We start from the raw sequence: 18,367 nt of genomic DNA on the forward strand, positions 1-18,367 counted from the left end.
TTTAATGGTCTCTCAATTTGATTGTCCTTATTACTCTTGACAATATTTGTGCTTATATAGACACAGCTATAGCTATATAGAAGGTAGATAGCTTGATCTTGAGACAAATATATTGAGACAAAGATATTGTCTTTATTTTGTGTTTTTGTACACAGTTGAGTATTAAGCAGTTTTGCAATAACTCTTGCTGAGTACCATTGCCACAAATTGATTTGCTCTGGGGCCATGTTGTAAGGCTGTTTTTTTTCCTATCCTGATTACTAATTACCATTGTCTTTGTCTTTCAAAAACAAATTACAGTTTTGTGATCATAGAGCCACATTTAGCTGTAGCCCAATGATTCTGATAATTTTGAGGAATACTTACCAGATTCTACTTTCTCTTCATTTCTATTTGTGCCAGCTTTGTATTTGCGAATGGATATGTTCAGTGAAATCTGATCTATGGCTCACCACAAGTGTGGACCATACATGTTGCACTTCCTGCCTTTGCAAGTCATGCACTTCAGCCCTGACTCCTGTGTGAACGGGAGGCGGTTTCTGTTCAGCCCTTCCCTTCAGTCGTCTCATCTGCCTCACGATTAGAGTCAGTTGAGAAGGTGAACTAGATTGAGCCCAGGAGTTATTTTACATGCTGTGGGCTGCCAACACATTGTGAATCCCTAGGGATCCCGGAACCATTACCAAGTCAGTGAATCACTCTGTTTGCTTTTCCGCAAAAAAGAAATGTGCAGCTGCTTACTTCTGCCACAGACTTTGGAATTTTGTTCCCTCTTCCATCTGCCTTTTGTGTAAAGAAATTCTGCCTGAGTAATTACTTGTCTGTCCCCTTTGCTCATTCCCAACGTAATCATTCTTCAACCTTCTGTTTCCAATTAGTTCTTATCTCAAATGGCTTATTGGCATCAATCTGTTCCCAGCATCACCAAAGTGCATGAAACTACCCTGAAACATGGGGGGACCTAGATAAGGGTGAGGCTCACCCATCAATCCAGGAGAGTCCCTGCATTTCAGCACCGTGCCTTCCTCTTCTCAAGAAACCTGAGCTAGAAGATGATGTCAAGACATGTTGTTGCTATAGCGCTTTTCGGAGCAAAATGACATGCGTGAGTATTGCAGGGACTGTGCAAGGCCTGTGAAAATAGCCATTTCTGGACATCTGGTGTTGAAAAGAGCTGTTTCAAAAACAAGTTCACAGTGTTAAATCATGGAGTAGACAGCCTCTGAGCAGCTGTCCACTTCCGGACAGGGTGCCCTGAGCCCTGTTTATTGGTGCTTGCATGCTTGGTCTTGCTAGTCACTTTGATCTGCAAACTGTTTTGCCACATGAACATGGGAAAAGTGGGCCAAAAGAACCCTGCTGCCAGTATTAACCAGCTAGGCAAAAAGAGAGGATGGTAACGAGGTCAGACAAGAAAACCAGCACCTTTGAAGAGTTAATGATTCAAGCTGACTGAAGCGTGGCACAAACAAACTCAGGGTCACGTGCTTGATAACAATGTAGTATATATTTATATACCCAAACTAACATCAAGGGGTATATTGAATTTTTTTTACAGCTAATAAGTAACTAATGGTAGAACTAGAAAACCAACATTTGTCTTTTAACACCTACTAAAGTGTTCATTCTAATCTACCATGCTGGCAAGACCATTTGTGGCAGGAGTAGTTCCCAGCACATGTCAAAGTGAGACCTTACATCCTAGGAACATCTGGATTTGTCTTTTTCAGTCATTGCCTAGCTCCAGGACCAAGGCAACGCTTGGCACATAGGAAGCATTCAGTGAACATTCTGTTTTCTAAGAATGGAAAAACGAATCTAACTACAGCAAGACTCTTGGACTTATGAATGAGTCCTATAAGCCAGATGCTTTTTATACAGTGTTTCCTTTAACCCTGATCTTGATAAGGGATCCCTGGTACAATTCCTTCTTCTTGGTGTCTAGGCTCTTCCAAAGGAAAGTATTTTGTGATGAGATTTCATCAGGTCACAAAACCAGCTCCTGGCATTTAAAAGTTGTGGGCCTTAGATACAAAATCATCTGGAATGTTTGCTGATGATAGCAGAGTTTGATTTGGGATTTTCTACATAGTTTGGATTGAACGTTTACTATGATTTTAAAATATTTGTCTATGGTTGTCTGTAAAACCCTAGGCTCCTCTAGATGTGTTTAGACCTTATCCCCACCTCTCTATCTCTTTTTGCCTCAGAAGGACTGGCTCTATGCCTCTCCGTGGACTTATCAACCTGGGGTTATTTATGGCTTTCCTGTGGGACAATCCAAGGCCATAGGACATCATTTGGCCCCAAGTGCTGCTCATGTGCCTCTGGGGATCCCCTGATGGTTCTGTTATTTTGGGGGCTTGTGAGCAGAGAACAATGTTTCTAAGGGTAAGTGACTGTCAAGATAACACTCTGGTCCTCCTTTGATATTCTTGTATCTCATACCTCCCTGGAGCTGTGAAGATGTGTGATCCTTAACATTCCTTGCTGATTGGAATGCCTTCTCTTTCTTTATCTGCTCCATGTTGTGGGATAAGATGGCATCAAAGCTTACTTGAGTGTGCTCATCTGTACAGTTGGTGCATTCACATAGCGGGGAAGAAAAGGGTTTTGTTTTTACTGAGGTAGAAAAGCTGACCTTCAAGAAGATAGTAGTCATCAGCTCTATTTATTCTTGAAGAAACAAAGGTTTAAAGAGGTTTATGTGTGTGTGTGTGTGTGTGTTTTCAAATATCTTCAACAAATTGATAGGAAAAGCCAGAATTAAATATATAGGTTGGTTCAGTTTTGAAACACACATTCCTTCTACTACAACATGCAACCTTTGCATGAGAGGAGATAAATGGATAAGAGAGTCAATATTGTCTTCTTCTTGTAGATAATAAACAAGATAAAAGGAGGCAATTCATTTGTAGATTTATTGCAGACACATACACACACACACATGAGGGAGAGGGTAGGGAGGGACAGAGAAAGATAAAGGCATTGTTCATCTATATTAAAATACAAACACACACACAGCAAATTTTCATGCTGAAGTCATTGTAAAGTGCTATTCTCCTGGGATACCCTCAAGTTTCTATGATATTCCTTTATATTTTGAAACTCTGCCCATCAATGGTAGTAGATAGTGAGATAATTGCATCAAGTGGTGACCTATTAAGAAGTTATTGTTAGGGTGGGTGTTGTGGCACTGAGTGTTAATTTGCCACTAGGGACACCTGTACTTTATATTGGAGTGCTTTGAATTGAGTCTAACCCCATTTTTAATTCAACTTGCTGCTAACGCCCTGGGGAGGTAGCAAATGATGGATCACGTACTAGGGTTTCTGCCACCCATGTGGAAGACCCAGGTCTTGGCTCCTGGCTTCCACCTGGCCAACCCTGGATATCACAGTTATTTGGAACGTGAACCAACACATAGAAGAACTCTCTCTGCTTCTCTCTCTCACTCTCTCTCTCCCTCTGTTACTCTGCCTTTCAAATAAACCAATAAATAAAAGCTTAAGAAGATATTTTATAAAAAGTAAATTACTATTTTATCTCCTTTCATAATTTTCCATGGTGCCATTGTGGTGTGTACGAATGACCTGGCTGACAGTCTCAGGAACATCAACATTGCTGAAAAGAGAGCCAGATGCCAGGTTAGTATTATGCCATGATCCAAAGATATTGTCGGATTTCCATCTGTGATGATGAAACGTGGTTACAGGGGATTTTGAAATCATTAAGGATCACAGAGATAGAACAATTGTAGTGAAACTCACAGGCAGGTTAAGCAGCTATGGAGTGATCAGCTCCATATTTTCTGTGCAATTCACAGATGTAGAAAACTGTCTGAATATTCTGCTCCTACCTCATCAGTGTGTTTCATTGTAGTGATAACTTCAGATAGCATGATGGACCATTAAGATGCAAAATGAAAACACACAGGAGAAAAAATTCTAGGTTTCGTTTTCTAAGGAGTCATACATGGATACAAAAAAAATGCTTCAATGAAAAAAATATTGTTAATTCAACACCATAGAGAAAGCAAAGGATATTATCCATTAGAGTAGGCTCTTGATTTATTGACTTACCATGTGTTAGCTTCAATAAATATCTAATTCCACAAAAATTATCATGAAGATACTAGAAAAGTTTCTTCAGGAAATTGCTCTAGACAGTCTTCATTAAATCTCTTTATTAAAATCCATATGAAAAAATATTTGCAGGTCCTACACAGACTAAGGGCAGAATAAAAGCTGTGATGTGTATGGTTCACTTATTAGCCCACATCAGAGGTATGTTTGCAACCTAAGTTAATTACTTTCTTATAATTACTTGTATTGGAATAAGACTTTGTTTTCATATAGGTTTTGGATTTTTTTGAGACTACAACTCCTTTATCAGACACTATATAGAGTGAGCTGGAACCTCTTTTTCTTTGAAAGAAAAGGAGAGCTCAACTCTGAATGTTCTGGAAGTGTAATGTTGAAGAGCTATGGGTTATTGAGTGATTGCTTGATGGATTGAATCCTGTATGTGGTGTTTCAGGCACATATGCATTTACCAAATGACCTCCCATCTTCCAGATTGCCTCCAAGGGAGATATTATTATCACCACTTTACAGATGAGGGAATCAAAGCTAATAAAGATTGAGATACCTGTCCAAGCTCACTTGACTAATATTTGTCAGAGCTGAGATTAAAACCCAAGTCTGACCACAAAAGTCTTGCAATGTCCAGTTACAAGTATTATAAAAGACAGTCTCAAACCTGATGGTAACAGCTGCTTTTATAAATCATAGGCAACATAAGCACCTTTACAAGTTGCTTGTCTAATACTTGTCTAGGCAAATTACAGAGCTTTGAAATACAATATTAGTGTTCTGCAATCTCCATGAAGCCAGGTAAGTACAAGAGTGATGCAAGCGTTTCAGCACCCACACAAGTTGTACACACATCAGTGTATGCTGCTTTACAGGGCAGCATTCTGATGGCCTCACTACATTTACCAACAATGCAGAGCCGCGGCAGGCATTTGGTTTAGTGGTTAAGGTGCCAGTTAAATGACCATATCCTATATGGACTCCCTGTGTTCAATGCCTGGTTCCAGTTCTGGAATCTAGTCTCCTGCTTAGCAGACCTTGAATGACAGCAGTGGTGGCTAAAGTAATTAAGGTCCTGCCTCCTACGTGGGAGACTTGGACTCAATTCCGGACTGTTGGCTTAGCTCCTGGGCCCAGCCCTGCTCATTGAGGGCATTTGGGGATTGAACCAGGAGGTGGGAGCTCTCTGTCTGCCTCTCAGATTATAAAAAAGCAGAGCTTTTTTTTTTTTTTTTTTTTTTTTTTATTCCGGAGAAATACACAACCATACAAAACCTAAGCCAAGTGTTTCCTATCTATAGACTACTGCATGTCCAGGTCACCTGGCTACTTAATATGGCAAACATATAGTGATTTATTCAGTTGTCATGATAATATACCATATTTTTCATCTATGTGTCTAATTGCATGACAAAATGCATATCTAAATGATCTGTCATGTAACTTCCATAAGAAATCTAGGGACACTCTGATATTTGAGCAAGATATTCTAAGAAATTATTAACTTCCATTTTGAATATTATGTAAGCATATACTTAGACTGTGTTTCAGGAACACACATACCTGTGCCTTTTCTTTCTGCCAACTGCCTTTTTTCTTTGCATTCTCCACAATGCCTTTCCCACACTGCCTTTATAGAGCTACAACTTGAAACACATACTTGGCTTCAGTGTCAGAGCCATGTCGGGAAGAGCCATGCAGAACGTTTCTATATTGCTGGTAACATTGCTACGGGGGACATTATAGAGAGCACTGTCCCTTATATAAAGATCATTTTGACAAATTCATCTTTGCGCTCAGGGATAGAAAAGTGTGTCCCTGTTGATGAACTGGTAGGCGCTCTTTTCGTAGAAAATGATAGCTGTGTAATCCATCATGTTGTCTCTGCTTATGCTGTTAGGAAGCAATAAACTAAGACTTGACCCAGTCACAGCAGTGTTCCTCAGGTAGGGTTTCCTGTGTATGTTCATTCACTGTTTTTTCCCCTTTTAGCATTTATGTTTTGTCATTACTTTTATTGCAACAGCTTTGACTCTTGCTATTTTTATGTATCTTTGAAAATATGGCCCCACCATGTATTCTTTTGTTTTTTAAGATGTATTTATTTATTTGAAAGTCAGAATTACAGAGAGAGTCAGAGAGAGATCTTCCAACCATTGATTTACTCACCAAATGACTACAACAGTCGGGTCTGGGACAGACTGAAGCCAGGAGCCAAAATTTTTTTCCAGGTCTCGCACGTGGGTGCGGGGGCCCAAGCACTTGGGCCATCTTCAGTTGCCCTTCCAGGCACATTAGCAGGGAACTGGATCAGAACTGGAGTGACTATGGAGCCGGCTATGCCACGATGCTATATTCTTTTTTTTAAAAAACTTGAAACATTTATTTATTTATTTATTTAAAAGACAGAGTTACACAGAGGCAGAGGCAGAGAGACAGAGAGACAGAGAGGCCTTCCATCTGCTGATTCGCTCTCCAAATGGCCCAAATGGCTGGGCTGATCCAAAGCCAGGAGTCAGGAGCTTCTTCCGGAACTCTCATGCAGATGCAGGGGCCCACCTACCCTGGCCATCTTCCATGGCTTTCCCAGGCCATAGCAGAGAACTGATCAGAAGTGGAGCAGCTGGGACTCAAACTGGTGCCCATATGGGATGCTGGCACTGCAGGCAGCGGCTTTACCTGCTACGCCACAGCACCAGCCTCACGATGCGTATTCTTTTGGAAATTAAATTACACATATTCCCATATTATCTATATTCCCATATTCTTTTGGGAATTAAATTAGAGTGTAAATGATTTAAGAGAATTATGTGTGTTCACAGGTGTGAATGTATGTGTGTAAAGGGAGCGAGAGAAAGCTGAAGAGATTTCTCTAAGATTCACAAGCTCTATTCCATTGCTCTTCACATGTACTCATAATAAAGTTATTCAGACTCCATGCTAAGCATAACATTGTCCCACATATATAGGGTAAAATATTTAAAATCCGTCTTTGTGAGATGAAGGACCGTGGAAATACATTTGTTCTTCAAATTATACAAATTTGCTTAAACAATTTCAAGACTTTGTACCTGTTATGTAAGAAAGTGACTGGAAATCCTATTATATATTATATAGATCCCAGCATTTTTTTTTAGTATACCATCAGTTTAAAAGTAAGACGTATTTCTTTTTATTCCTCTTCATCTCAAAAAGGATTTGGGGTATGGAGTCGATGCTGTGGCACAGCAGGTTAAGCCACCATCTGCAGTGCTGGCATCCCATATGGGCACCAGTTTAAGTCCCCTCTGCTCTGTTTCTGATCCAGCTCCCTGCTAATGTGCCTGAGACAGCACAGATGGCTCAGGTGCTTGGGCCCCTGCCACCTATGTGGGAGACCCAGATGAAGCTCCAGGCTCCTAGCTTTGGCCTGGTTCAGCCCTGGCTGCTGCAACCCTTTGGGGAGTGAACCAACAGATGGAAGATCTCTCTGTCTCTGCCTCTCTCTATATAATTCTGACTTTCAAATAAATAAATACATCTTTTAAAACTGGATTTGGGTTAGTTACAGGAAAATGAACTAAATGTGAATTAAATATGTGCAATTTAATTAAAATAAAGTTCCTATTAACACAGATAGTACTAAGAGTTTAAAGAATCTTTGGTGTTATTGCTTCCAAGTGGTTTAGTACTGTGGGATTTTACTTAACAAAGGGAAATCCTTCCACCAATTTAATGCAAGTGGTTGCTTTAAATGTTTGTTACTAAGGTTGTTAAAAATAATTTTTAATGTGGTATATGGATTTAACTAAGTGGCTTCACAATACGATCTCTCAAAATGTTGCCTATGAATCTGATTTAGTTTCTAAAGGAGACATGAGGTTCAGGCAGGGTGATTCTAGAATTAACAGGCGTGATCCATGGAGTGATCCAGGCACTCGGTTTATGCCATCTATGATTAACTGAAGGGCAGCCCTATTTGTGGTGAAGCCAGGTCCTGCAAGACCAGAGGGGCATTTGAGGAATGCATTTCACGTGTGTGATTTCAGTCACAGTGAAGTTTTTCAGCAGTGAAGTTGGCTTTCACCCCTTTTCTTACCTTTTGTTTGATTCCTAAGGGGATGCCTACATCTCTCACTACCTTGAACTCTGCAGCTGGTTATAAATGAATGGGTATTGCTGTAGCAGCTGATACAGATTTAAGGATTACCTTTGGGAGAATATTTTCATGTGAATGGGAAAACCCAGTAGATGGAAACTCTGCAAGAAGCAGGCAGTGGAATGGTTGTTCACGTGATCGCTCATCATTCTAGACTCACAGGATTGAGAGCCATTGCTATGAGGGACTCCTAAAATCCATTTTACAGAAATGTCCAGAGCTGCTTCATTCTGGAAGTACACATCTTTATGAATTTTTGATCTAGCAATAGGAAACTGTTAATACTAGAGGCAGTATTATTAGTATTTTGGGAAAAAGGGTGATAAAACATGTAATATCAGTTGTGGTAATTAGAGTGCTCCCTGAAAAACACTGTTTATTTCCCTTCATAAAAAAACCCTTAACCAGGATTATTAATTAAAAAAAAACAGGGTTATCAATCAAAATTTTCCAAAGCTCAGTATTTCCCTTCCTCTTACATTAGAAAATGTTATACTGTCTTCCTCATCTTCACCAAATAGGCAACTATATGTTTTTCCTCCTAGTGTTGGAATAAAGTACTAAAAGCATTTAAAAAATTCATCCATCAATTATATGTTTTTCTCTTTAAAAAACTATTAACTTTATTTCATTGATTTCACTGCCTTGCAGTCAAATCAACTTACCTGTGCTTGTTTTTCATGGTTCAGTGTGCAAGAATGAGCAATGATTTCCTTCATCAACCATCCACCTAAAAATTGTTGTGCTTATTAGGCAGTATAAATTGTCTTCCTACCAAAACATAACATATCAGCCTGGAAGGATTTATTGCCCAATTTCACTCTAGTGGATTTTTCCTGGTCCAACACAAGCATAAATATACTAGTGTCTGATGCACTGCAGGTCGAAAGCCAACTCTTACTGCAGAGGTCCAAGTTCTCCATTGGGCAGCATCATTCCTCCGTGGCCTTCTGTCGTATTTACCTCTTAGAGAATCACTCCTTGGGGCTGACACTGTGTCATAGTTGTTAAAGTTTAAGCCTGCAGTGTCAGCATCCCATATTAGCACTGGTTCAATTCCCGGTTGCTCCACTTCTGATCCAGGTCCCTGCTAATGCACTTGGGAAACAGCAGAAGTTGTCTTTGGTCCCTGCACTCACACGGGAGACCTGGAAGAAGCTCCTGGCTTCAGAATGGCCCAGCTCTCTCTCTGTGACTCTGCCTTTCAAATAAATCATAAATAAGTCTTGTTTTTTAAAAAATCATCCCCTTTAGTTCATCTGAACTGCTTGGTTTGTATGCTCTTTAGACCTGGATTGCCTTTCACAAGCACATTCTTTAAGTACCATTTATTTATACAGAAGTGAAACTTTCTGCTTACTCTCTTATACCCTTTTATCTGAACCACCCAAATCAAATGACTTCTATCACTTGAAGCTTGAGGGTAGAAATTTACATGTTGTGTGCTGGCCTTATACTTTAGATGCTTACAACTCTATCCTACCACTTACACTGATCATCTACCATATGCCAGATACTATTTCATGAACACAGGATGCAATGAAGAGTAAGATACATTTCTATTCTTAAAGATTACAGTAAGTGCAGGTGTTGTGTTGCAGGGAGTTAAGCTACCACTTGGGACATTCACATCACATATGTGAGTGCTGATTTGAGGATTGGTTACTCCACTTCCAACCCAGCTTCCTGCTAGTGTACCTGGAAAGTCAACAGGTATTTGAGTCCCTGCCACCAACTTGAAGACCTGGATGGAGTTCCTGATTCCTGGCTTTGGCCTGGCCCATTTCCAGCTGTTGTGAGCCTTGAAGGAGTGAGCCAGCAGATAGAAGGTCTCTTGTTGTCTCTCTTTCTCTTTCTCCTCTCTCTCTGTTATTATACTTTCAAATAGATAAATAAATATATTTTTAAAACTTACAATTAAGAGAGAATGATGCATATTTAAACAAATAAGTGGTAAGTGATGTCATCAAAACAATAAGGGAAATTCTTTTTTTAAATGTATTTTATTTATTTGAAAGGTAGAATGACAGAGAGACAAAGATAGAGAGATCTTCTGTCAGCTGGTCCACTCCTTAAATGACCATAACAGCCCCGACTGGACCAGGCCAAAGACAATAACCAAGAACTCTGTTAGGGTCTTCCATATGGGTAGCAGGAGCCCATGGACTTGGGCCATCTTCTACTGCTTTCTCAGAGGCATAGCAGGGAGCTGAATCAGAAGTAGAGCAACTGGGACTTAAACCAGCCCTCCCATATTGGATCAAGCATCACAGGCAATGGCTTAACCTGCTGGGCCATGCCAGCCCCAAGAGATTTTTAAAGTATTGATGAGACCCAGAAAATATGATGGCTATTATAGATTATTTTTACCAAGATGATATCTGGGGTGAAGGATGAATTGTTTGGGAGGTGAAGGGCCATTAGTAATGAAAGAAATAGATTTTACAGAGGAGGAACTGTCCATAACACACATTTGGGTGCTGGAGATCAGCAATCTCACATTCATGTTTCCCAAATCCAAAAAGTTTGGGAAACTAAACTTTTTTTTTTTAATTACTAATTTATGAGAGAGAGAAAAAGAGAGAGAGAGAGAGACAGACAGACAGAGAGACCTATCTACTGGTTTACTCTCCAGATGCTCCTGAAGACCAAGAACTCAATGGTCTTCTACATGGGAGGTAGGGACCTGACTACTTGAGCCATCATCTGCTGCCTCCCAGGGTGTGCACTGGCCAGAAATATTATCCCTTTTTTCTCTGTCTTCACAGGTAGAACTGATGTCTTGTGTCTGTTTCCACACGACTTTATTCAGAGAACCATTGTAATGTAGCACACTGTATAAAACAACTAATGTGGTTTGCATCTCCCTTTCATTAGAAAATAAACTAATCAAGGCATCATTTGCTAAAAGTCATTCAGCTGCTCTTGTTTAGTTACTTATTTTATATTTATTTATGATACTTTGTTTATTAGCTTGCTTCTAACTCTTCTTGTTCCAAAAGGATTTAAGACAGCTGGGACCATCTCTCAACAACCTTGTATTGAATTCATAAATTAAATCAGTACTACATTTACTACATGTTAGGATCTGCTCTAAATGCTTTACAAAAATTTCATTTAACCCTTGCAACAACCCAATGTGAGAAGCATTATGATAGCCATTTGTAAGTTGAGGAAGCTAGTGTTCAGAGAGGTCAGTTAATTTGTTTAAGGTCATAGAGGTAGCAGCTGTTATAGCCATAGCATTGCATAGAATATATTCTCAAGATATGTTTGATAGACCAGAGGAAACAAATCAGATATTTAAAATGATAATTTGCCTGAATTTTCAAAAGTAAACTATCAGTAACTTCATTTTACCAGATTCTAAATACCACTTTTAGGGCATGTCCATTGAGATGCTAAGAACTGAGTATGCAGTCATATTTTAGACTATTTTAAATGAAACCTGTGATTTTAAATATAGAAATAAGGCATGATCATTGTAGAAAGTGGAAACAATACAGGAAAAATGAAATTTCCTCTTAATTTCTCTCCCTTGATTTTATTCCCTAGAGTCATTTGGCCACTCTGAGCAGTTGGTACACCTGTACTGGCATATGGACACAAATGTATACAAAACTGTTGATGTAAGTTTCTATAGTCATTTAAGCCCAACTGATTAAAAAAGGCTTATACATCTATAGCTGCCATAAGTAGTATAAATTTGAGTTGTCTCTTAGTAAGTAACAGAGTTCCTGCTCATGGCAGAAATGGAATATCCATCTAACTTCTGCGTTTTTGTAAACATCATTGGTGATTGTGGACTTTGGGGAGGTAAAATGCTTTGCATGATAAGACAATGTGGTGTCTAGAAGAGTTTGTCATGGTTTAATTTAGCAAAGGTTTTAAAATTATCTACAAGAAAGAATTAAAAAACAATTAATATACAGATAACACTAAATTTGGAGATGTTAAGAATATCCATGAGGACATATATTTAAGGAAGTTAGAAATATGTGAAAGAAATAGCAAAACAACATTTAGATAGCAAAAATCTTAATTGATTGTGTTAAAGACTTATTAATCAGCCAACCAATTACTCATAGGAAGTGGAAGACAGCATGACTTTCTGTTTTTATAATGTTGTGGGGTTGGAAACTCAGATCACAGCTAAACTAAGCAATTGTTTTTTCAAATGTTTGCCAATGTGCCTTATGAGTCTCTTGGAATAATTAATTTCATAAGTTATTCACCATTCTTTTTGGGTCACTCTAAGTTGTTTCATTCTAAAGAAAAAGCTGGAAGGAAACTGATGCTTACTGTTATCCTACTGTCAATAGGCATTTTATTTATATGGGTGATGTCATATACTTCTCATTATGACTGTGTAAAGAAGGTACAGTGTTAATATGTTTATTGGTTGTTCATTTTTGTTTCAGTTTATATCTTCATTTGATTATTTTCTGAAATCTGATATGATATTGCCTTCTAAAATCAGACTTGCATGTGAATTCAAATTAAATTACCTACCAGTATATATATATATATATATATATATATGTAAGAAAAGGCATACATTTATAATTAATATTTTAAAACTAAAATGCAATGCTATACTAGTTACGAGTCATAAGCAAATGAATGATTCCTAAATTAGTCGTTCAATTATGCAGAGAGACCCTGGAGAGTTGTGCTGATGAACTACAGTAATAATGACATGTGTCCATTGTTTGTTGTTGTGTCCATGGCAGGCATTTGTGAAATATCTATTCATCAGGCAATACTTAGTGAGAATGTGTTTAGCCACTATAACAAGGTATATGCAAATGAGCTTCCCATGAGACTTTGCAACAAACATTTAATTAGCTATACAAAGAAACAGTTATATATATACAAACATACATTACAGAAAATTGGCTAGTGTGTGCTGTTAATTTTATGCACATAATTCCTAAATAGCACCATTTAATAACATATGTCTTCATCATACGCCTATTAATGAAAATGTGTAATTTCACTTGAAAATTAATTTTGTTAAATTTCTTATATCACTTCTCTCTTAATATAAGAAGCATGAAAATACTGAGTAATGTAATTTGGAGAGTTTTAGCATTCTGTTTGTAAATAAGGACAGTAAAATACAGAATTATGTATTTATCAACTGGATAAAAAAAGAATTTCACAGAGTATTATATTTTAGGAAGGCAGGTGACAAAGAGTTAAATTTTACCCAAAGCACAATTATCATATACAAAGAGTAATGCTTTTCTACATTTTAAATTATTAAATCCATTAAAAAATACTTAAACATTTTAGTTTCCTTAGTTTTCTACTAAATACATATACATTTCTATTCTTAAAGTCAAATCTTGTTAATGACATTGGTAATTTGAGCTTATACTTGTACTTACAGAATTCTGCTTTGTGAATCTAGATCTGTAAAAATTTTTACTTTGTATTTTCTCATTTAGAATAATATTCTGCAGGAATGTATTCAATTTAATTTACTTCTGTGTAATCATCATACATTTTTACATATTTTTAAAAGTCAATGTCCATTTTTATTGTGACTTTGTTATTTACATCTTGAGTGGCATAAACAATTATTAAACAAAATTAGGTGTACCTTATAATGTGATAACATGAAATCTAGAAACTGTTTCAGAATTAGTTTTTTTAAAGGATTTAAAGTGTAACCATAAGTCACAACGACGATAGTAGTTCACAATTTCAAGAAATTTTTCTGGTTTGAGTATAACTCCCAACTTAGTGCAATTCAGAAATATTTAAGTTTCTTTTTTTTCCCCTTAATTTAAACATGTCATTTTATTTTTAGATAAGCAGGAGGAGTTACTGGATGTAGCAGCTGACCGGCCAGCCTTCCCGATACTATTTGCATCTCTGAAGCCCCCAAGGACAGAAAAGAGTCTTTTAATTGGTGATTCAACTTTAGTAGAAACATGCATTTAGGAAATGAGGCCTACACTGTTGTCTTCACACCAGGCAAACCAGCTCCTGTTGTCATGGTGATCTTCTATAGCATGCTAGAGCCAGTGATGTGGAAAACAAGATGGCTTCCTCGTTTATTTAGCTTTAAAGAAAGTTGCAGATATTAGCACATGATGATTGAATTTAAAATATATTTTTGATGCCTATACTGAAATACATAACAAATTTTGCTGTGGATAAAATTGAACTGTCCAGCAAACTTCTAAAATTATTTGTGGTTTTAAGATAAAAGGAATTATTTTCTTTTAAATGTAAATGTCTAAAAAATTAAAAAAAAAACCTGCTTTCTCATGAAAGTAAGCTTCAGGGAGCTGGTCAGATTTCAGTTCATGTATGATTTCTATTTATTTTGAATTAGCATGAGAGTTAGAGAATGGCACATGTTGTATGTAGGCTTTATTGTGTGAGAATAAGCTGCTTCAGCAACCCCAGAGGTCTGAAGGAGCTCTACATCTGAGAGCCTCAGTCTTCATCCTGGAGGCCCAGCAGGTGGGAAATGTGCAGAAAGGAGCGAGCCTAGCCATCCCACACAGGAAGGAATTCCCTGCTCCTCAGAGTTCACTTTTTAATCTCTAATTTAGAAATTACATGGGTAATAATCTAAATGGATTCTTACTAAATATTTGGACATAAAATAATCTATCCATTTGAAGACTCTCTGCTTATTCATCTTTTAATAAAGTAAGCTGAGAAAATCTCTAAAATACTTTGTAAGCATTAGGAGAGAGAATGGAAGGACTGAGATATTGTACAGTCAATGAATTGTATTACAGTTTCTCAAGAAAACAAGCACGTAAAACAATGAAGATAAAATTTACCCCAAAATATGATGTATTTTTCTAAAATTGATAGGAACTTTAAGAGATGCTAATGTTATATTGCAGATTTTAGATTCACAATAGGAAATCTATTGCTGGTTTTTTGATTACACTTTTAGGAAAATGATGACTAAATTAGCTTTTATGAATGTAGCTACTCTTTATATCAATTCACCATTTTGATGAAAATCCACAGTGTTGAATGAAGAATGATATCAATGCTAAACTACCAATGAAGCATTTTCCAAACTATTCTTTGGGATGTTCTTATGGGCAATGTTCATATGCTTTCTGTGATCAAAGACTTACAGTCTAATTGTTTTGGAAAAACTTGTGTATTCATCACCCTTCTGGTGATGCAAAATGTATAAATACACTAAGGGTGCAAAGAAATTCTATAATAAAGAAATATGTATAATGCAGTGTTCCTAAAATTTTTTGATCATCGATTTTTTTTATCCCCAAACAGAATATTTAATTACTTACACAGCACACTAGTGGTTTTGGAAACACAATTGCGAACCATGGTTTGAAAAGGAGGAAGTCCAATATTGCTCAGATTCTATTTTTGTTTTCCTCCTGATTTTGGTAATCTTTATTTGTTTACATTTATGACAAACCCTTAATATGCATAATCCTAATCTGACCACCAAAGCTATAGAGAATATTTACAATACAAGTATGAATCAAAGCTACACTGAGGCTGTGCCCTACTGTAAAATCCCACATGCTCCCACCATCTCTTCTTCACAAACTCCTTGGTAGAAGTAGCGGCAATGTTTTATTAAGAAAAGCTTTTAAAGAGTGAAAAAGAGGCTTATGGTAACTTTGCCTTAATTTTTATTTTAGCAGCTCTACCTATAATTACCCTGTGGCTCAGGGGCAACATAAACTATACAGAGGTAGAAGGTTCTATTGGAGGGGCTGGCCATAGAAAATTCTTTTAACCAGGAGTTGAACAATAATTAACAATAAATGTATATGTACTATGACAATGTTATAAGGAGCTAATGAAATGACCACATTATTGAAGTTGTAAATATTCTGTAGGGAGTTTATTAGTGTGGAATGTCCTGAAACATAATTTGAATATTTGGGATTGCAAAGTAAACTTAAAATTTATTGAGAAGAAAAATAACTGTTTTTTTTTTTTTTCCCCCCCCACAAGCAGAGTTAGAGAGACAGAGAGAAAGATCTTCCTTCGGTTGCTTCACCTCCCAAATGGCCACCGTGGCTGGCGCAGTGTGCTGATCTGAAGCCAGGAGCCAGGTGCTTCCTCCTAGTCTCCAATGCAGGTGCAGGGCCAAAGCACCTGGGCCATCCTCCACTGCCTTCCTGGGCCACAGCAGAGAGCTGGACTGGAAGAGGAGCAACCGGGACAGAATCCGGCACCCCAACAGGGACTAGAACCCCAGGGTGCTGGCACCGCAGGTGGAGGATTAGCCTAGTGAGCCGCGGCGCCGGCCAATAACTGTGTTTTTATAATATAAGATTATACTATCCTATGAAGGTTTTGTTCATTGTTTTGTGTTGTTGTCAACTATAGGGATTAAATGAGTAGCTGCTGCCTTAAACGACTGTGGATTTAGATTTTCTGCTAATTTTTTTTTAAAAGAGGAAGACAAACCAACAATTAACTTCTTCTGTTCGTTTCTAAGGGATGAGGTACTTAGAAAAGTTCATGGATATATGGATTTAAAAGATAAACATTTTTTATGCAAACTTTATTTTTGAAACCCTGGCACAGCTTTTTTCTCATAATACACATTTCCATGTACTTTTTGAAGACCATCTATGCATTGGTTTCAAACCTTTTTTTTTTGCATCAAAATTAGTTGACTTTTTACTTCCACTTTCCAAGAACTTTCTGGAGTCTGCATACAATTAAAAAAAAAAGGTCTTTCAACCTTAATTTTTTCAAAACTTAAAAAAAAAGTTAAAAACCGAAGCGGAATCCTCAGACACGGCGGCTCCGGCGCACCCTTGCTGATCTGGGAGGCTGTGCTCATGCCAGGCGGGAACAGCGCGTGCCACTGAGGCAGAGGAGATGGGAGAGATCCAATCAGACTCCTCAGCGGTCAGACGCCTGTCCTCTTCCTGCGCCTTGCAAGCACTGAAATGTTTACAGAGGACACAGGGGACCTGGGAAAGCTGGGGGGAGAGAGGCAGGGAGGGCCTGCAGGGAAGCGAGCGGAGAGGCAGGCCGAGGTGAAGGCGGGCAAGTGTGTGAGTGACGAGGACGGGGTGTGAGGTAAGAGCCAGGGGGATAATGGTTCGCAGACAGAAAGATAAGTGTTTGCAGAGCAGCCATGACTGCAGGGTGCGAGGCGTCCCTGCGTTCCCGGAGGGATTTTTTATTTTTATTTATTTTTTATTATTTTTTTAAGCCTCTATGAAACCCTCGGAGGCCAGGCACAGAGGGGCCGGTTTCCTACGCCTGGACCAAGGCAATGTCTGGCTTTTGCCCTGGCGTTTGCTCCATTCCCTGTGGGAGTTGTCAGCTCAGGTAATTCCTCTTGAACACACTCATGACCATTATTTTTATCCATGGCTGGCTCATTGGAGGGCCCAGGAAAACAATGTGGCCACCAGAGAATGTTTTTCCCAAGCCAGGAGCAGAACCTGCTGGCCCAGAGCTAAGAGGCCCCCAAGCAAGCAGTGCCTTATTCCCCGTGAGAGGCGCGCCCGCAAGTTGCTGTTTGTCTGATGTCAGCTTCAAGTTCTCGGCCGGCAGCAGCGCTGCTGCCTTTGTCCTGTTCTGAATCTTTCCAGTCCCTCCAACCTTTTTTCTCCCAAATTCCTGGAGGAACAAAGCAGTCTCCTAAAGTGATGTTGCAATTAGCTGAATATCCTTTTTAGTTGTGAAATGAAGGTGAAGCAAAGGAGAAAGAACCTAGCCCCCTCCCCCCGCCCCGCCATTTTCCTTTAACCTATGAACTTGCAGCAAGACTGAGTGTTGAGTTTTTTTTTTTTAAAAAGCCTCTCCCCTCCCCCAAGCAGCTCATGTTTTCCCAGCAGTGAGGAAAATGAGTTATGTGCACAACTGTTCAAAGTTACCTCATCGCATCAGAATCAGATGGGGGGAGGGAAAGGAATTATTTTGCCACGAATAATCAGAAAGTGAGTTTTTGCAGGCAACACTTCAGAATGGCAATGAAAGCTGCAAACTAGTTGGCTTAAGGGAAAAAAAAAAAAAAGAAAAAAGTAAATGTTGAGTTACTTGCGCGGTTAGGGTTGTAACTATGCCAGATCAATTTAAAACAAGTTGAATATCTGCTGCCTCTTGAATATATTTGCCCCCAGATTATATCTATAAATTATTTTTT

This window comes from Lepus europaeus, chromosome 3 (genome assembly GCF_033115175.1).
Source record: "Lepus europaeus isolate LE1 chromosome 3, mLepTim1.pri, whole genome shotgun sequence".
NCBI lineage: Eukaryota > Metazoa > Chordata > Mammalia > Lagomorpha > Leporidae > Lepus > Lepus europaeus.